Genomic DNA, 21,760 nt, shown 5'->3' on the forward strand with positions numbered 1-21,760 from the left:
TTCAGGCTGTGTCATAAACACAGTTTCTGTTAAAACGCCGTTTAAGAAAGCAGTTTTGACATCCATCTGCCATATTTCGTAATCGTAATATGCAGCGATTGCTAACATTATTCGAATAGACTTTAGCATTGCAACTGGTGAAAAGGTTTCATCGTAATCCACACCGTGGACTTGCCTGTAACCTTTTGCAACCAATCTAGCTTTGAAAACTTCAAGTTTCCCATCCTTGTCCTTTTTCAGTTTGAAAACCCATTTGCTTCCAATGGCTTGGTAGCCATCTGGCAAATCGACCAAATCCCATACTTGGTTTTCAGACATGGAGTCTAATTCAGATTGCATGGCTTCTTGCCATTGCTTGGAGCTAGGGCTCGTCATAGCTTGCTTGTAAGTCGCAGGTTCATCACTTTCAAGTAATAGAACGTCATAGCTCTCGTTCGTCAAAATACCTAAGTACATTTCCGGTTGAGATCTATATCTTTGCGATCTACGCGGGGTAACATTTCTAGATTGACCATGATTCTCACCAGATTCTTCTAAAGATCTCTGAGTTTCATCCTGAATGTCATCTTGAGCATTCTCTAGAGTTTGTTGTTCGACTCGAATTTCTTCGAGGTCTACTTTTCTCCCACTTGTCATTTTGGAAATGTGATCCTTCTCCAAAAAGACACCATCTCGAGCAACAAACACTTTGTTCTCAGATGTATTGTAGAAGTAATACCCCTTTGTTTCCTTTGGATAGCCCACAAGGATACATTTGTCGGATTTTGGATGAAGTTTGTCTGAAATTAATCGTTTGACGTATACTTCACATCCCCAAATCTTAAGAAAAGACACATTTGGAGGCTTTCCAAACCATAATTCGTATGGAGTCTTTTCGACAGCTTTAGACGGAGCTCTATTTATAGTGAGTGCAGCTGTATTTAGTGCATGTCCCCAAAATTCTAATGGAAGTTCGGCCTGACCCATCATTGACCTGACCATGTCTAGCAAGGTTCTGTTCCTCCGTTCTGACACACCGTTCCATTGTGGTGTTCCAGGAGGAGTCAATTCTGATAGAATTCCACATTCTTTCAGATGGTCATCAAATTCATAGCTCAGATATTCACCGCCTCTATCAGACCGCAGTGCCTTAATCTTCTTGCCTAATTGATTCTCTACTTCACTCTGAAATTCCTTGAATTTGTCAAAGGATTCAGACTTATGCTTCATTAGGTAGACATAACCATACCTACTGAAGTCATCAGTGAAAGTGATAAAGTAGCTGAAACCACCTCTAGCATTTGTACTCATTGGTCCACATACATCTGTATGGATTAAACCCAATAGTTCATTTGCTCTTTCTCCAACTTTAGAGAAAGGTTGCTTCGTCATTTTGCCAAGTAAACACGATTCGCATTTACCATAATCCTCTAAGTCAAATGGTTCTAGAATTCCTTCCCTTTGAAGTCTTTCTAAGCGTTTCAAGTTTATATGGCCTAATCGACAATGCCACAGATAGGTGAGATCTGAATCATCCTTTTTGGCCTTTTTGGTATTTATGTTATATACTTGTTTGTCGTGATCTAATAAATAAAGTCCATTGACTAATCTAGCAGATCCATAAAACATCTCTTTAAAATAAAACGAACAACTATTGTCTTTTATTATAAAGGAAAATCCCTTAGCATCTAAGCAAGAAATTGAAATGATGTTTTTAGTAAGACTTGGAACATGGAAACATTCTTCCAGTTCCAAAACTAGCCCGGAGGGCAACGACAAATAGTAAGTTCCTACAGCTAATGCAGCAATCCGTGCTCCATTTCCCACTCGTAGGTCGACTTCACCCTTGCTTAACTTTCTACTTCTTCTTAGTCCCTGTGGATTGGAACATAAGTGTGAGCCACAACCTGTATCTAATACCCAAGAAGTTGAATTAGCAAGTATACAGTCTATAACGAAAATACCTGAAGATGGAACGACTGTTCCGTTCTTCTGATCTTCCTTTAGCTTTGGACATTCTCTTTTGTAATGGCCTATTCCATCACAATAAAGACAGCTTGATGTGGACTTGTCCTGCTTTGATTTAGCATTGCCCTTGGACTTTCCACCTTTCTTGAATGGTCTCTTTCTAGCCTTGAGTAAATCTTTGGCTTCACAGTCCAGTACTATTTCAGCCTTTCTGACAAGGTGAATAAATTCTGCAACTGTTTCTTCTCTTGGTTCACTTAGGTATAGTTGCTTGAAGCGACCAAACCCACTGTGTAGTGAATTGAGCAAGACAGAGACTGCCATCCTTTCGCTTATTGGTGTTCCTAGTAGACTTAGGCGATCAAAATATGAACACATAAGATCCACATGGAACCTCAGTGGGACGCCTACCCTTTGTTTAGTGCGAAGGAGCTGAACATGTGTTTCTTGGACCTCCATCCTATAACACCTGTTGGGAGAACTAACCTTTAGACCAGACATTGATTCAATCAACTCATGGACGTTCAGGTCCCTGTCCTCCGTACTTCCACGACAGATATCCCTCAGATTCTTGATGAGCGTAAAAGGTTCATAGGCTACAAACCTTCTAGCCCAATCATCAGGGATATTGTTCAGCATGAGACTCATAACCTTTTTGAGATCCGCATCCCAGGCGTAAAATCTCTCAGGGGTCATGTCTCTGGCATAGTAGCTTGGCATGGGATGTGACAGTACATACTCAAGTCCATTGAGTTTGACTATTTCAACTAGCTTAGCTTCCCATTCAAGAAAATTTGTCAGGTTCAGCTTGACCATAAGCTCAGAACCCATGATGATGTTTTGATTGTTGTTTGCCATATTAAAACTACAATTGAAAAGAATAAACAAATAAATAACCATTCACAGTTCCTCTTAATAAACTTAAATTCTAGCATACATGCATAATTCAATGTTTATTAAGCATTTTATTCAAATTATGTGTTCCGGCAGGTGTGAATAAAATGATTCCAAGATCCTAAAATCATTGAAGAACTAAGCACAGTTTGTCGACTTAATCCTAGAACATCTTAGGTAAGCAAAAGCCTTTTGCTAATAGTCTAGAAACTATTCTTGGTTGATAGGTACGTCTAAGAACTTATTAGGTAAACCTATCGATTTTGCCACGACATAAAAGGACTCCTTACTTATATCGTTGAGTTTCACCAAAACTAACATGTACTCACAATTATTTGTGTACCTTGCCCCTTTAGGACCAATAAGTAACACCTCGCTGAGCGAAAACTATTACTAGATTGATGTAAAGGATATCCAAGCAAGTGTATATTTTGGCATGGCACCTTTTAACTCAATTTTTAAGTTTGGAACTTAAGGCTCTTACTATGTTGGTTAGATTTTAAGTGAACTAAAATCCTTAATCATGCAACATAATCAAGCTTTTGATCTCATGCATTTTAAGACATATTTAAAGCAATAAATAACTTAAAACATGCATAAGATATTTGTGATCTAGTATGGCCCGACTTCATCTTGAAGCTTTGACTTCAAAGTCCGTCTTGAAAATCTCCGTGGGAGGCACCATTTTCTTCAAATAGGATAAGCTATAACTAATTACAACTATTTGATGGTTCGCAGACCATATTTGAATTGAAAAATAACTTTGGTACTTTAGACCAATTACATTCAAATTAATGGTACGCAGACCATATTTTCTATCCTATTTGGGCCATACTAGTCACTTCATAACCTGCAAAACAGTACATATACAATATATACCATTCACCCATTCATTATCATGAATGGCCCACATAGCTGGTTAGTAAAACACATTATGCATCACGTAAAAATTTGCAGCAATTAATCAAGGGCACCAATAATCTACCAATTATTCAGTCCTTATTAATTCTAATCAAGTTGTTTTAACCTTAAGGATTTGTAGACCTAATCAAGAGTTTATGACCAAAAAAAACGCTCCCACTTAAACCAATAAATTCATATGCTTTACCAATTTTAAACATAAAAATGTATTTCTAGTCTAACCGGAAACATACAAATTTAATTAAAATTTAAAGCTCATATAAATTTATAATTGAATCCAAAAAGTTTATTTTAATTTCAGTCGCATTTAAATTAATTCATGATTTTAATTTTAGTAAAATAATTAGAATAAATAACATTTATTATAATTATAATATTCAAAATTAAAATCCAAGAAAATAATTTAAATTATTAATTTTAAAATTAATTAAAATTACGTGAACTTAAATTTTCAAATTAAACATTCAAAACGATCTAATCGTAACGCAAACACCCTACGCGTTGCACGCCCATGGGCCGCACGCACACAGCCATTGCTGGCCATGTGCGCGCAGCCCATGCGCTCGTCGCATAGCTGCTGCATCCCTATCGCAAGCCTCCGCACGCATTGGTGCTCGCTGCGCGCGCCAGCGCTCATCGCACGCGGGCTATCGCTCGCAGTGCGCGCGCGACATCGCTCGCTGGGCGCGCGAGCCATCGCTCGCTGGGCGCGCGACATCGCTCGCTGGGCGGGCGACATCGCTCGCTGTGCGCGCGAGCAATGCTAGGCGCAGCGCTCGTGGCACGCGAGCTTGCGCTCGCTGCGCGCGAGGCTGCGCGCTCTTGTGCGAGGCAGCGCGCGTTGTGGCGCAGCTCGCTTGCTGCCCACACGCGACTGCCTTGGCTCGCCCTACGCCCATGCCCATTCGTCCATTGGTCGTGGCACACGACACAAGGCAGGGGTGCTGCCTTGTGCTCGTGCACTACGCCCTTGCTCATTGCATTCGTGCCGCACGGGCGACGAGCTCCCTTGCTCGTCGTCGCATGCCCGCATTATACAACACCCCTTAAGGGTAACACGAAGCGTCCATTGCTTCGTGCGTGCAAGTTATATGAACGAATCGCATAAAAATTTAAAATTTATATTTAAAATTAATGACAAATTAATAAATAATATTAATTTCATAATTTTAGGGCGAAAAATCGAAAATTTATTATCCAATTGATTTCCGATTGTTATGGATTCAAGTCTAGGTCATAAAAATTTAAAATTTATCGTAAATTTACAATTTTTATGGTGGTTTTTAATCATAGGTTTCTAATTAAATTACAATTAATTATGAAAATCAAATTAAATCTAAATTATTCTAATTTTCAACAAATTAATCATAATTACAAATTAGATTGCATAATTAACAAGACTAGGCATTCAAACTTGTTAAACATATGCAGTAGGTCAATCAAAAATTCAAGATTTATCAACAAGAATCGCAAATATTTAATTTAACATCTTAAATTTACGAAATTTTGCATTCGAAAAACTAAAACCTTCGAAAAGTCATAGTTAGGCTTCGAATTTGAGAATTCTGGGTTCGGCAGAAAAATACTGTTTTTGTCAAAATTTTAGAATGCCTTTTACATGCGGAATTGACACAAAAATCACTCAATTCGGATGAGTAACGAAGAAACTGCCGAAAAACTGCGTACGTATAATTAAATAAACGCAATTTGCAATTAATTAACAATTACGAAAATTAATCACCCCTTTTAATTCTTGCAAATTTGTAATATTTAACCATGTTCATGCAATTTAGATTATGAAAATAATAAGGGGCTCGTGATACCACTGTTAGGTTATGATACATATGACAATTCATAAATCATGCGGAAAAACCATAAACCCAGGAAAACATATTATTTACACATAATCATTTAGCATAGATTAGATGCATACTCTTTGTTGCGTGCCTTCCCTAGCTGCGCCCGAACCGAACAAGAACAAGTCTTTAGGACTCCAAGTGTCGTCCCTCCGTAGATAGTCCACAGCACGTCCGGATCCGCCTTAAGATTGACCAACTAGAATCGCTCTTAAGGTACTATTATTTTCGGCACTTTATAGGCAAATGTGTGACTGAATTTTTCTCTCAAAAACTCACTTTGAATACTTTGAAACTTGTGTTATAAATTGTGATCCCTAGCCTCATATTTATAGCGGTATGGAAAGGGAATCGAAATCCTATTCAGATACAAATTAATCAAACCTAGAATCCTACAAGAACTCTAATTTAATTAATTTATCAAATAGAATTAGGAATTTAATCATTAACCGAACTCTGCATGTTTTAGGAAACGTGCACGAACACAAACACTTGCACACACACGCACGGCAGCCACGATGGGCCCCATGCGTGCGCGCGAGCAGCAGCCCACTCAGCGCCCGCGCGCGCTGCGCGCTGCGCGTGCTGTGCGCGCTGTGCGCGCTGCGCGCTGCGCGCAGCCTGCTGGGCCTGGCCTTGCGCTGGGCCTGGCGTTGCTGTTTGTGCGGCGCGCTTTGGCTTGCTGGGCGATGGCCTGGCTTCGTGCTGGGCCTCGTCCGGCAGGCCTCGTCCGATGCTTATTCGTACGATGCGCTTCCGATTAAATTTTCCGATTCCGGAATTTATTTCCGATACGAACAATATTTAATATTTCCGATTCCGGAATTAATTTCCGTTTCGAACAAATATTTAATATTTCCGTTTCCGGAATTATTTTCCGATTCCGGTAATATTTCCGATTCTGACAATATTTCCGTTTCCGGCAATATTTCCGATTCTGGCAATATTTCCATTTCCGATAATATTTTCCGACACGTACCATGTTTCCGTTTCCGGCAACATCTACGACTTGGATAATATTTATATTTCCGATACGATCCATATTTCCGTTTCCGGCAATATCATCGTTTCCGGAGTATTCATTCCTTGCCTGTGACGATCTTAGCTCCCACTGAAACCAAGATCCGTCGGTTCCGAATATTCATAGATGGAGTATTTAATGCTATTAAATACTTGATCCGTTTACGTACTATTTGTGTGACCCTACGGGTTCAGTCAAGAGTAAGCTGTGGATTAATATCATTAATTCCACTTGAACTGAAGCGGCCTCTAGCTAGGCATTCAGCTCACTTGATCTTACTGAATTATTAACTTGTTAATTAATACTGAACCGCATTTATTAGACTTAACATAGAATGCATACTTGGACCAAGGGCATTATTTCCTTCACTTTATCTGCTCATAAACCAAATAAACCTATCAAGCAAGCCAGGTTCAGTCCAATGTATAAGGAGTCCGGATTATAAGCCAACCAAAAAGGAGTCAAGAGTACGCAATCGTACAACCTAACCAATGTATAAGGAGTCCGGATTTGGTCAAGGCATACACATCCTTACTAGTTAAAGGCTAACCAAATACAGGAAGGCATATGCAGCCTCCCCATTTAAAGGATATTACCCTAACAACCTCGATCAATTCTCAAATAATAACATTTAAAAAATAGGAAATACAGAAGCAATAGCAATGGCAATCGTAAGAAGGATAGATCAACAACTGAACAACATACAACCAAAGTTGCATAAACCAACCAAAAAGATCATTAATTACACATCCAACTATTAAAGTTCATAAAAGCACCGTATACAGACTAATAGAAACATAAATTAAACAAAACATTACTCTATTAAGTATAAACCCAAGAAAAAGCCCGAGTTAATATCCAATATTGATCAATCTCACACACACAAACAACAAAACCCGGAAAAGAACACAAACCTTAGGCAAAGGAGGCACCACCATAGCTTAAGGCTCATTTACACTCCCAATTTTGAACTAATGAGCCTAAGTTATCATTTAAAGCCTTTTACATGTTTTATGCGGCACACTAAAGGTATCTAAGACTAATTCGTATCTATTTATGTACATTTAAGGCTCATTTGTTCGGTATAGGTCATATTTAGCCCAAATTGGCATTTTCGCTCCCAACTTTGAACTAATGAGCTTAAGTTATCATTTTAAACCTTTAAATAAACATTATTCAAATCCAACTAATTAATAGCTAAAACAGAAAAAACCTCACTAAATAACCAATGTAATTATTCAACTAATTATTCAAATCCGAAGCCCAAACCTATAAATTTACAAACCCCCTAATATTCTACTATGTTTGAATTAATAAACATATTCTACAAACAAACCCGAAGCCCCAAATCTACAAATATACCAGATTCTAAAAGTAAAAAGTATAAATAAATATCACTTCATGACCATACTCATATATATATATATATATATATATATATATATATATATATATATATATATATATATATATATATATATATATATATATATATATATATATATATATATATTTATTATAAAGGACTTATAACCAAACACAACAACCCACTAATCTTCTACTAAATTGGATTAATTAATCACTAATCCTAGAAGTCTCTGCCTTGCAAACCAAAGACTAACACTTGAAAGAATTAACCAATAGATAATCAAACTAATACTCAAACTAATACTTGAAGTCTCTGCCTTGCAAACCACTTCATTCTTCATCTCCATAGACAATCAAACTAATACTTGAAAGAATTAAGCCAACGTAAATAATAATCATAAAAAAGGAACAAGGTTACCTTGGTTGGGTGAGGGAGCCGCGCGCAAATGGGGTAGAGGAGCCGGCCAGCGTTGGAGACGACACTTCCCTGTGCGTTTTAAAGTTACCTAAAAAGTTAGGGTTTTGAAAAATTGAACCACGATAAATGAAGCAAAAGGAACAAAGATTACCTGGTTGGGTGTGTCGAGGACTCGCGAGAAAGATGTTGATGGCGGCGTCGGTGGGGGTGGGGTGGGGTGGCGGCGTCGGTGAGGGTGGCTGCTACGGGTTCTAGTTCTTCGCTGCTACGGAGGACGCTGATGGGCTTCTTTAACCTTTCAATAAGAGTCATTGATTCAATATTAGAAAATAGAAGATAATATTAGGGAAACTAAAAATTAACACTGAAACAAATTAAAGAGGAAAGAAAAAGAACGAACTTGTATGAGAGCAAAACGAACAGCTATGGGTGAGGACACGAGGTGGTGGAGAATGCTGGAGATTGAACTACGGGAGTGACGACTGGTGAAGACGATTAGGTAAAAGGTGAAGGGAGGGTTTGGGACTTGAGAGAGATTTCTGAAAAGAGGGTTCTGGAAAATATCCTATGTGCACGTGTCTCGATTTGTCCGTCCTTACCACGATAACCGTTTCAATAGCTAAATCCATAGTTGCATTTGAGGGGCTATTACAACGGTCTACAAATACCCGTTGCAAAATACCGTTGCGTTAAATATAACCGTTGCATGACCTGTTGCAATAATATAAACCGTTGCATTAGATCGTTGCGATAGCTTTAACCGTTGCACTTGCCTGTTGCATTAGCTTTAACCGTTGCAATGTACCATTGCATTTGCTCGTTTATGTTGTAGTGATAGCCTTTATTTCTTACAATTTAGAAGCGAATTTTTACTATTGAAATCATGTCTGGATTACCGCAATCTCGTTTGATGTTGGATCTGTCAAAATTGGAACCACTCGATGGGACTAATTATAAGAGGTGGTCTCAAAAATTGCTGATTTATTTTGAACAAGCTGATATTGATTATGTGTTGTTCAATGATCGTCCTATCCCCACAACCTCAATTGAAAAAACTATTACTGTTCTTGATACACCTGTTCAAACTGGAAAATCAACTAGTAGTACAACTGCTACGAGTAATGAGGAGTATGTTAAAAAGTATGACAAAGACAATAAGGTTGTTAGGGCTCACATGGTGTACCACATGACTATCCCAATTTTTGATCTCTGTATTAAAGAAAAATCGGCTAAGGCAATTTGGGAATCTCTTGAGAAAAAGTATGGTGCAGATGATGCTGGGAAGAATTGAAGAAGTATGTTACTGGAAATTGGCTTAACTTTAAGATGGTTGATACTAAGCCTGTCATGGAGCAAGTCCATGAATATGAGACCCTAGTTGCTGAAGTTCTTGCTGAAGGCATGAAGATGTGCAAAATTCTTCAGGCCAATGTATTGATTGAGAAATTGCCTGATTCCTGGTCTGACTACAGGAATCGTCTGAAACATAAGAAAAGGGATTTGACTCTTGTTGAGTTAGTGAGTCATATGAAAGTTGAAGAAGCAAACCGGCTCAAAGATACCCCATTGAAACCCAAGAATGAACTTGTTGTGAGAGCTAATCTTGTTGAAACTAATGTTAATTATGATAAGAATGCAGGTCATGGTAACTTGAACAGGGGACAAAGTTCAGGAAACGCAAAGAAAGGCAAGTTTGTGCAGAAAGGGAGAATTGAGAAGAAGTTCACAGGCGTGTGCTATGGCTGTGGAAAGGAGGGACCGTACAAGTACCAATGTCGGAACAAGAAGAGCAATAGCAAGGCTAAACCAAAGAGTGAGGCTCATATTGCAGAGACAGATGATGTGATAGCTGCTTTGATTTCTGAGGTGAACCTGGTGGAAAACATAAATGAGTGGATCGTTGACACAGGGGCTTCGAGGCACTTCTGTGCCAACAAAGACATGTTCGTGGAATTTGAGAAAGCTGAAGAGGGCAAACAAGTCTACATGGGAAATTCAAGCAGCTCTGAGGTACTTGGCAAGGGCAAGGTGCTTCTCAAGCTCACTTCTGGCAAAACACTAGCTTTACACAATGTACTGTATGTACCATCCCTTCGTAGGAATTTAATTTCTGGTGCTTTGTTAAACAAAGTAGGTGTTAAGTTAGTTTTTGAAGCTAACAAGCTTGTTCTGACTCGCAATGGCGAATATGTAGGAAAGGGATACCTTAGTGGGGGTTTATTTGTTCTTAACTTTTTATTTGATTCTACCATGAATAAGAATTCTTCTTCTGCTTATATTGTTGAGTCCATTGATCTGTGGCATGGTAGACTGGGACATGTGGGGGTGAGCAAGTTGAAACGTATGAAGAGCTTAAATCTACTCCCCAATATGATAATTGCTGGACACAGTAAATGTGGTGTATGCGTTGAGTCAAAGTTTGTGAAGAAACCGTACAAACCAGTCACAAAGAGGGAGACAACATTGTTAGAGTTAATTCACACTGACTTGGAAGATTTCAAGAACTTGGAAAGTAGAGGTGGAAAACGCTATTACATTACTTTCATTGATGATTTTTCAAGGTATAGCAAAGTCTACCTTTTAAGGTCTAAAGATGAAGCAGAGTCCAAGTTTCTGGTGTATAAAGCAGAGGTAGAAAATCAGTTAGATCGAAAAATCAAAAGGGTACGATCTGACAGAGGTGGAGAATATGGGTCGACATTTCTAAAGGAAGTGCGCGAGAAGGAAGGCATTATTCATGAGGTGACAGCTCCCTATACCCTACAGCAGAATGGCATAGCAGAAAGAAAGAATCGAACGTTCAAAGAAATGATGAATGCAATGCTTTTGAGTTCAGGTCTTCCTGATAACTTGTGGGGGGAAGCAGTGCTATCTGCAAACTTTGTGCTGAACAGGGTCACTCACAAAAAGCTGGACAAGACTCCGAATGAGTATTGGAAGGGTTATGCTCCTAACCTAAGCTACTTGAAGGTGTGGGGATGTTTGGCAAAAGTAGGTTATCCATCTTTCAAACGGCCTACTGTAGGATCGAGAACATTTGATACTGTGTTGGTAGGCTATGCAGAGAACAGTGCAGCATACAGGTTCATGAGACTTGATGATCACTCTATATGCGAGGCTCGTGATGCTGAGTTCTTCGAGCAGGTATTTCCTTTGAAAGATAACATTGCTGCTAATGATTCTTCCTTTGTTACCCCTCTTGCAGGACAGTCTTCTCAGGCTGGACCTTCTGCAGAACATATTGAAACTTTTCCTATGGTTGACAATCAAATGCAACCTAGGAGAAGTAAAAGGCAAAGGACAGAAACAAGTTTTGGACCTGAATTTCTCACAGCGTTCCTCGCGGAGATGGAAAGTATGGATGGTTTGGATGAAATAATGGTGTGTCTACAGGTAGTAGATGATGATCCCAAAACCTATGAAGAAGCTATGAGGTCCGTTGATGCGAGTTTCTGGAAGGAAGCGATCAATAGTGAACTTGAATCTATCTTGACAAATCAAACCTGGGAGTTGGTGGAGCTCCCGAAAGGGAGTAGGGCCATAGGATGCATGTGGATTTTCAAGAGGAAAAAGAAGATTGATGGTTCAGTTGAAAGGTTCAAGGCCAGGCTTGTGATTCGAGGATTCTCACAGAAGTTTGGTGTTGATTATTTCTATACTTACTCTCCTGTGACTAAGATAGCTACTATTCGTATCTTATTTGCGTTAGCATCTGCATTTAATTTGATTGTTCATCAGATGGATGTTAAAACAGCTTTCCTAAATGGAGATCTGGAAGAGGAAATCTACATGGAGCAACCCCCTGGCTTTGTAGTTCCTGGCATGGAGAATAAGGTATGTAGATTGAAAAAATCGTTATACGGTTTGAAGCAGGCACCGAAGCAATGGTATGAAAAATTTCATAACACTATCCTTAGTTTTGGCTTTGTGGTGAATGGCAGTGATGCGTGTGTCTACACAAAGATGTTTGGTACTGAATGTGTGATTATATGCTTATATGTTGATGATATGCTATTATTCAGTGCTAGTATAGATGCCATAGATGAAAATAAGAACTTCTTGTCCTCCAAATTTGAGATGAAAGACTTGGGTGAGGTTGATGTGATACTTGGTGTGAGAGTCACTAAAATCGACAAGGGCTACATGTTGTCTCAAACCCACTATGTGGAGAAGATCTTGAAGAAGTTTGATTGCTTTGATGTGGTGCCCGTGAGGACGTCGTGTGATCCGAACAAACATCTGTTCAAGAATAATGGAACGAGTGTTTCTCAGGAGGAATATGCCAAGGTGATTGGCAGTCTTATGTTTCTGATGAATTGCACTAGACCTGACATTGCTTTTGCTGTAAGTAGACTTAGTCGTTATACCCATAATCCAAGAGGGGAGCATCGGAGTGCTCTTAAACATATGTTGAGATATCTTAGAGGCACCATGGAATGGGGTTTAAACTTTACAGGTTTCCCATTAGTTCTCGAAGGATACTGTGATGCGAACTGGGTGACAGACAGTGATGAGGTGAGCTCAACAAGTGGGTATGTTTTTACCTTGTGTGGAAGTGCAATTTCATGGAAGTCATCTAAACAAACGTGCATAGCTCGGTCTACCATGGAGTCGGAGTTCATTGCTTTAGATCTTGCGACGCAAGAGGCCGATTGGTTGAGAAACTTGTTAGCAGACATTCCATTATGGGGTAAGCCAACTCCTTCTGTACCTATTCATTGCGATTCACAAGCTGCCATAGTTGGTGCGAAGAATAGTGTGTATAATGGCAAGAAGAGACACATTCGTGTCAGACATGAGTCTGTAAGACAGTTTATTGTGAATGGTGTGATTTCTCTGGAATATGTTAGAACGGAGAAGAACCTAGCGGATCCTTTTACAAAAGGGTTGGACAGAAGGAAGGTACTTGATTCATCAAGACGTATGGGTTTGAGAGATACTAAACCCGTGTGGTGAGCCATCCCGAAAGGGATGATGTATGTGAGTTAAAAGCTATGGATGTATCTAGCCTCATAGACCGAGGTCACTTGTCTAAGTGATGTCATGAGATGCTCTGTAGATACGGTACTTCTTTGTTTAGCCTCACAGACCGGGACCATTCGAGTTAATGGTGTCGTGAGAAGATCTATATAACTAGCCTCACAGACATAGGCCACTCGAGCTAGTGGTGTCGTGAGATGACCGGTGAGTTGTATAGATGGAAGGTTGAACTTAAATGTTCTTAATGTTCGCGGAACACCTACGGTGAATGTGAAGGGATGGCCTCCTTCTATGAGTGATGGGATATCTCTCTAGAGCGTTCACTAAGAGTCCCAAGATGAGCGGCCGTGTTATTTATCGAGGAATTGCTCAAGCTCTTATGGCAAGGTACGTGTTGTCGGGTAACTTTAATAATCTAGGAGTTCAATCCTTTGGACACTTTCTAGACCGTTAAACACCCCACTCCACTATGTGTTAGTTCAAACCTTTGGATACTAACATTTAAGTACTTAACCTATATTTTACTGCTCAGTTTCTCTTAGCCTTAAAAAGCTTTGCCGGGGGATTGACTAAGATTGTTAATAATAATGCAAAGTTTTTTATTTACTTAGAAAATAATTATGTGGAGGAAGCAGTGTTTATCACTGGCGCACCGTGGCAAATGCATCTTTGCCGCACCCGACTTGTGGGATATGCTGACATTGATTGAGATTTGCATTGCTTTGTTTTTATAATTCCCTAATGATGACGTAGGCTTGGTGGAAGACTTTTAATTATATCAAGATTCTCCCACAAAGTTATCAGACCATCCAATTCCTATTTGTTAGATGATAAATCATCATGGTGCGGCTGGGATCTCCGTTTCCCATACGGAGTATATATATTGTTATAATAAAAACATATATTAGATTAACCCAAAAACACAATACCAAAAAAACACAAACCCTAAACCCTATTAGAGATCTGAGCAGTTCCACCTTCTGAGTTCGGGTGCACGAATTTAGAGGAGGAGGATTGTGTTAACCTTGGGGGGCGTTCGTCACTTGAGAGCCTGTACCGGTAGTGGCGAAATTCGCTTCTAAGTCAGTGGCCTTCATACCACGACACAGTCATTGTAATCCGGAGATTATCAATCAAGTAAAGTTATTAAATTTCTCTTATTTATTTGATTTCAATAGCCTTTATTTCTTACAATCATGAAGGTCAAGGACTACTTGACTGGGCTACGCGCTACAAAATTATAGGAGGCATAGCTCGAGGGATGCTTTATCTACATCACGATTCTCAACTAAGAATTATACATCGAGATCTTAAGGCAAGTAATGTGTTGTTGGATGCCGATATGAATGCCAAAATTTCAGACTTTGGAATGGCAAGAATTTTTGTAATGGATCAAAGCCAAGACAAAACAAGTAGAGTTGTTGGAACATAGTGAGTATAATTCCGAATTTTCACTTGCACTACAACAAAATAAGCTTTTAATAGTGCTTTTTTCAATGAAAGACAGCGCTTTTAAAGCGCTGTGAATTAGCAGCGCTGTTAAAATAATAACAGCGTTTTTCAAAAGCGCTGTTAATATTGCCTCATTTATCAGCGTTTAATAAATAAGCGTTATTAAAGCTCTGGTATGGCAGGAAATTTTATGTACTCAACAAATAATTTAATATAAATTAATTAATAGCATTTAATTAAAATGCGATGTTATTAGATTTAATTTTAATTATCAAGTACCTGTAAACAAAAGGTTAAAACATTTTAGAGCCTATGCAGCAGCAGGATAGTGTAAGAGTTAAATATATATGTTGCTCCCCACAAAAAAAAGAAACAAATTGAATATATATAAAATCCGACTTCATTTGTATCATGTCAAATAAATGTCTCAAAGTCTCAAACTTAAAATCATATGTGCCTAAATACACACTAGAAAAGAGAAATATGTATCCTTGTCATATATAACTTCTTTTAATTCTAAATCAACACACTAAAATTAGAACGTTGTAGACAATTTCCAGTCGTAAACATAATTAATCCACCACAATATTCACACGAGATCGAAGAACGTGACGCGTCCATTGAGGTCTGACTTCATAAATTTGTCCTTGATCATGATTCAGAACATTGCAACCATGAAAGTACTACAAAATGAGAAAATACATAATTAGTAACAACGCATATAATAATGTCTAGGCATAATGGAACAAAGAAAAATACACACATCTTCAAATATTCGAGTTTGCTTATAGCCAGCCGATGATCTCTTTCATGAATCTCATGATATAATATCCACAATCCATGGCATTGCTGGGAGAAGAACATTGTGTGTTACACTTGAGTTTAAATATAAGATTCAAGTCAATTGACTTAAAATGCTGGAACTGTTGCTGGATTTGAAGGAGGTTATGATTCCTATTTGGAAGATGGAGAATTCAGAGAGTCGCGCTATTGGGAGGATAATGATGGTGGGAAAGGGGAAACTGAACATGTCGATTTTGATTCTGATAATAGGGATGGAAATGTCATTTATGAAGCTGCTAATGATGATTTTTCCCAATTTTCAGGAGAAGTTATGGTTGGGGAGTGTGAGAAGCAGAGTTATTGATCAAATAATCCACCAAATCTTAATCAGAGCATTTAGGAAAGCTATTCTCTGCAGTTTCAGAGTTTCTTGTCCAATGTGGATGACATGGAAGCAATGTGTACAAAGAGGGAATGTTGAGCCCTGAAGGCATGTTCTGTAACAAATAATTCTAACAAGGGGGGGATGGATCACAAGGCTAACATGTCTAGTATAAAAACAGATAGCGTGGGAAAATGGGACAAAACAGACAGTGCTTCTTATACTAGGCCTCAAGACCACCCTTATGCCAAAACATACTTGAATTTGGAAATAAATCAAGTCTAGAGAAATGTATAATTCCAAAAAATTTAGAAATAAATCAAGTCAAAACATGTACACCTTTATGCTAATTAATGTGCAAAAATAGCAAACAATCAAATCCTTCATATGTTGCGTTTCTGGTATAGTCAGATTCTAAAAACTACTATTTGATTTATTATCTCCCAAATTTGAAAGTTCGTAATGGACAAATTCACGAACTCTCCACTTCGCTTATTTATCCTTGTGCTCGGCCTTTAATTTTTGTCGTGGGATCATCGTCTCTAATCAAAGCTAATGATGACAGAAAACAAAGTTACGTTATTTGTTTCTCCTGCTAAATTAAACTATCTGGTTATGGTTAGTTAAAAGTTAAAAGTTTCTTATTAGTGTAGGTTTTTATTGTATACATGAGCTCTACTATGGAGGATTACTCTCTTAATTACATCTGAGTACCGCATTGATGTTCTCTATAATTTCGAGGATCAGAGGTGACTCTATATTTCGTCACATACTTATTTTAGAGTTTATCACTTGAAAGAGTACTTATCTTAAGGTTGATACTTGTTCTAGTCGGACCACTATGATACTATATGCATAATTGGGTTGCGCGCCTCCTCAATTCCTGGAAATGGGCTCATCAATCTGGCCAAGCCAGGCGAATTAGTCATGATCAACTTTAACTTGTTCATTGCATAATGATCATAAGCTTATTATATAATGACAGACGTGATTATTTTCATTCTACATTTTACGATTCCAAAATAGGGCAGAAGAGTCCTTGGTTAGAACTTACCCAAGTAACCACTAACTAGAAAATGGGACAAAACTGAAGGTGCTTCACTACTTCTTATACCAGGCCTCAAGACCACCCTACACAGACAAGGCACAAGCAGGACAGAAGTAGCACCCTACCCACACCCAACTGCAGAATCCAGATATCCAACCCCCCAAGTCGGCCAAGAACTAAGTTGATCACTCGTCTCTCTAACAGAACAAACAACCAGCAGAAATGTAGAATGTCAAAAACAAAAGAATATCCAACAAAGGAGAAATAAGTAACTTACCTGTATACGATTTTACGCAATTTATATTGAACAAAAGAATATTCAATAAACACCAACATATTTCAAATCCACCCAAGACAAGAGACAAAGCGTACAAGTACCTGACAACCACACAAAAGAAAAATTACAAAGCCAATGCCACACAATATGCTGCCAATTAATGAAACTAACCATATCTCTTTCCCATTTCTGAAACTATAAGTCTATATCCATCTCAAAACAAAACATCTAGGAGAAAGCTAATTAGCTAAACCCGTAGTCTTGGTTATTTGCATACTTCTCTTAAGATAGTGTCACTGTATTTCTCGCCACCAAAGAAAAAAAATAAAGATGTCATAAGTCATTCAATAGTTGCTTAGCCTTGACATATATCTGATATTAACATATACGAGAATCACAGTTTTAGGCATGTGTGTAAAGATTTGGAGGGTTTCCTTATTTTGATGGTAGTTTTAGTGAAATTACTCATTCTATATACTGAAGGGGCCAAGTTTAAGTGGATTCTTCTGAACAAGGAATGTAGGGTTGGTTGCACTTTATGAAATACTCTGTAAATCATAAATTTTCCTACCTTTCTTGGTTCTGTCATTATGTATTGATTCATGGATTCACTGGCAATAATCATGCCCTTGTGTTGCTAACTTGTAACCACACAACAATATATAAACGAAGCAACTGCACAACAACAACAACAATAACAATAACGACATTGTAACTCCAATTCCTAAAATAATTTTTCTAAAATTCACAGAATCAAAAAGTTTCTAACATTCACAAAATCATAAAGGTCTAATAAACCCTAACATCTAGTATAATTAGGCGATAAACAAGCATATCAAATTGCTAATAAAACTCGCAAAATTTACAATGGAAAATCCTGAAAAACATAATTGAATTGCTAATTAAGAAGACACTCACAATTGATAATTCAACCACACGTAGCCGGAATATATGCTCGCCAGATAATAAGCCGCCGCCGAGAAGCGTTCGCCGGAAGAAGAAGCTAAAATACGAAAATATATGGATTTGGATTCAAGGAAACTCTGTAATATTGGATTTGGGAAATTTCGGTTTGAGTGAACTTGGATTGGGGTTAAACTCTTGAATTCAGATCGGGATTGAACTCTTGAATTCGATGTTAACTGTGGAAGTCGTGGTGGAAGGAGGAAGGGGGATGGAGAACGTGGGAGGGATTAAAGGGTTTGATTCTTTAATTTGGTTTCTCGGTATGTGAAAATTATTACTATAGCTTTTTTTAGATAAATGATTATAGCTATAAAAAAAAGCGCTGTATTATATTAAAGTGGAAATTAAAATGGTTTCATTTAACAGCAATATAAAATAAAGTGCTGTTATTCCATTCAAATAATAGCGCTTTGTGATAAGCGCTACTGATTTGGCGCTGTTAATTAATGTTTTTGTTGTAGTGTTGCAAACTGTTCGAATTAGAAGTATAAAAATTATGCCATTGCTTAATATATATGACACCTCTTGCAGTGGCTACATGGCGCCCGAGTATGCATTGCACGGACAATTCTCTAATAAATCAGACGTTTATAGTTTTGGAGTCTTGGTCTTGGAAATTATTAGTGGCAAAAGAAACAATACATTTTATGAATCAGGAAAAGCTGAGGACCTTCTAAGCTATGTAAGTATTAAGTATTGGTAGCATTTGAATTTAAGTATTTCCTCCCTCTGTCCCTTAATACTCGACCTGTTTTGACCGGACACGCTTGCCAATGTATAACTTTGACCACCAATTTCTTTAATTACATATTATAAGAACTTATAAATTATTAATATTTTGAAAATATATATTAAGATGAATCCAACAATATATTAAATACTAACATTTGTTTTCATATACTAGAAATAAAATAGGGTCAAAGTGAATTATGTGAATAGTGCAAAAAGTCAAAGCAGGTCGAGTATTAAGGGACGGATGGAGTAGATGCACAATTTTGAATTTCTATAATATTTATATACTAAGTTTGACCATCAATATCTTTAGTTAAATACTTCCTCCGTTTCTGAAAGTTCTTTACTCTTTGAAATATGTGTCCAAAATATGAAAAATTTGACCATAAATTCTTACTATTATATACATGAAAACGTCACATGTAAGATTTTGTTAGATTGGTCTTGGTATGTATTTTCAGAATATCAAGTTTTTATAATTTTTCTATATACGAAATTGGATATATTAGTAGTTAAATATTGCATTGGAGTCCGTGCAAATAGTAACTGTAAAAAACTTTCTGAAACGGAGGTAGTACAAAGTATTAAATAAATATCAATTACTTTGAAAATATATATTGACATTAACCCAATAATAATTAAAATACGGAATTTGTCTTCATATATTGGCAATGAATGTGGTTGTTAGAAAATATCTTGAATCAGTCAAGTCTCCTTACTACAAAGTCCCATCACGATAACTTTTATTGTGGACTAGGCTTATATGTTTTAAGGTTATTTTCTGGTGTTCCGCATCTTTCTAGAGAGTACGAACTCTTTAGATTATAACATAATAGTATTCCGTAATTCGTAACCCTCAAGATCAATAAGGTTTTCATATTCTATGCATGTGGACATAGCTAACATATTGTTAGTGAATCATTGTAAACCTTTGTTTTTTTTATTTACGTTGTTAATTGTCTTTTTTGTTTCTATTACAACATTAATCAAAGTTAGTAAATAAATAGTGTAAAAAGTCAATATGATACATTTACAAAGAAATGGAGGAAGTAATTGTTTAATTAGTTGATAGATAATGAGAAAAATGGTGATTTGACTAGGTTTTTACTAGAATATTTTAAACTTTGCAGGCATGGAAACAGTGGAGAGATGGCATGCCTTTGGAATTCGTAGATCGAACGATAAGAGACTCGTGCTCAATGGATGAAGTTATGAGATGCATACACATTGGTTTGCTATGTGTTCAAGAAATTCCAGATGATAGACCTACTATGGCAACCGCAGTCCTCACATTAGACAGCTACTCGGTTACTCTTGCGGTTCCCGTAGCTCCGGTTTTCTTCACAAAGAGTAGAGTTTCAAATAAGGATTGTGCATCGTCTGATCAGTCATCAGCCAAGTTAGCACGTTGATCGGTAAATGACGTCAAAATCACCGAGCCCGAACCTAGGTAGAAAATATCAGAGAGAGAAATGGATGCGCGTCAAGAATCACTGTCATTGCCGGTTTCATAAAGTTTTTACGGCATCTGTGATAGTGTAAAGCTGATCTTGGGGTTTCAAGCATAAGCTTAACCTTTTGGTTGAGATGATCCTCTGGACAATATGATTATTTTGTTGTTAGTATAAACTTATTTATATTACTCGGTAGTATGTAATTCATTTTTCATAAACTGATCGGGTGATATAAGAGAAGAGCGCGCTTGAGAACGTATATATATGACAAGTATCATCCTAAAACTAATTGATGATAGGTGAAATATTCTACCAATTTTATATGTTAGTCTATCTCTCTATATTTTAAGGGTACGTGTAGTCTTTTATCCTTGTAAAGTGATTACAATCATGTGATGTTTCTTGGGTTAGAGCACGTAACTCGGCACTCTCCTTCACACGTGCCATTTCAATTTGGCCCAGAGTATTAACCGTCAAGGTCCAAGTCGTGAGATTGACTCTGATACGATGTTAAACTGATCGGGTTATACATAAGCTATACAAGAAAAGAGATTGGTCATAGTAAATACTCAAAGTTCAGAAATCAAGTTTTTTATGCAAGCATTGCATGCAACTACTGTATACATGATTTGGAGGAGCAGAAATAGCAGTTTCTGGAGTAGAGTTGTGCCTACATTGCAACATACCTTATCTGGCTTGAAGCAACTTGTAAAAAATAGAGTTTTGGTTGTTATGCCTAAGAGTGTAAGTAGGAAAGATAGTCAATGGTTTTTGGCTTTGTAATCAGTGGAGTGTTGGGGCTGCTGACTCTAGGCTAAATGGTGCAACCTAGTTGGTTCGTTTTCCTTGAGTTAGCTTAGGTTGTAATCTGTTTTGAGCTAATATTATCTTACTTTCTTAGGAAAAAAAAAGGAAAAGAGATTGGCCATATATAAGTCTGACGAGGCTCTATCCTAAAAGCCAATTGGTTATAGAAAAGTAGCCGTTAACTCATATACTACCTCCGTTTCGTAAAGATCTTTATTGTTACTATTTACACAAATATTAAATTAAATGTAGAAAACTTGGTTAAATATAATAAAATATGAATAAAATAAGAAAAATATGTAAAAAAGTATTTGTGTTTTAAGGAAAAAATAATAAAGTTAAAGAAAATTGGGAAAAATTATTCATGTTATCCTCCACACTTCCATTTTTTCACCGCTTTCTCTCTCGGAGGTTCTGTTGTTGCCCAGTTATTCCTTAAGTTTTTTTCTTCATC

The 21,760-nt window shown here is 37.5% G+C and overlaps 1 pseudogene; it reads left to right on the forward strand.

The window, feature by feature from the left end:
* LOC130462915 (cysteine-rich receptor-like protein kinase 10) overlaps positions 1–20,499 on the forward strand; it is a 33,483-nt pseudogene extending 12,984 nt beyond the window's left edge.
* Positions 20,500–21,760: the final 1,261 nt, after the last annotated feature.

This window comes from Spinacia oleracea, chromosome 6, assembly GCF_020520425.1.
Source record: "Spinacia oleracea cultivar Varoflay chromosome 6, BTI_SOV_V1, whole genome shotgun sequence".
NCBI classification, from domain to species: domain Eukaryota; kingdom Viridiplantae; phylum Streptophyta; class Magnoliopsida; order Caryophyllales; family Amaranthaceae; genus Spinacia; species Spinacia oleracea.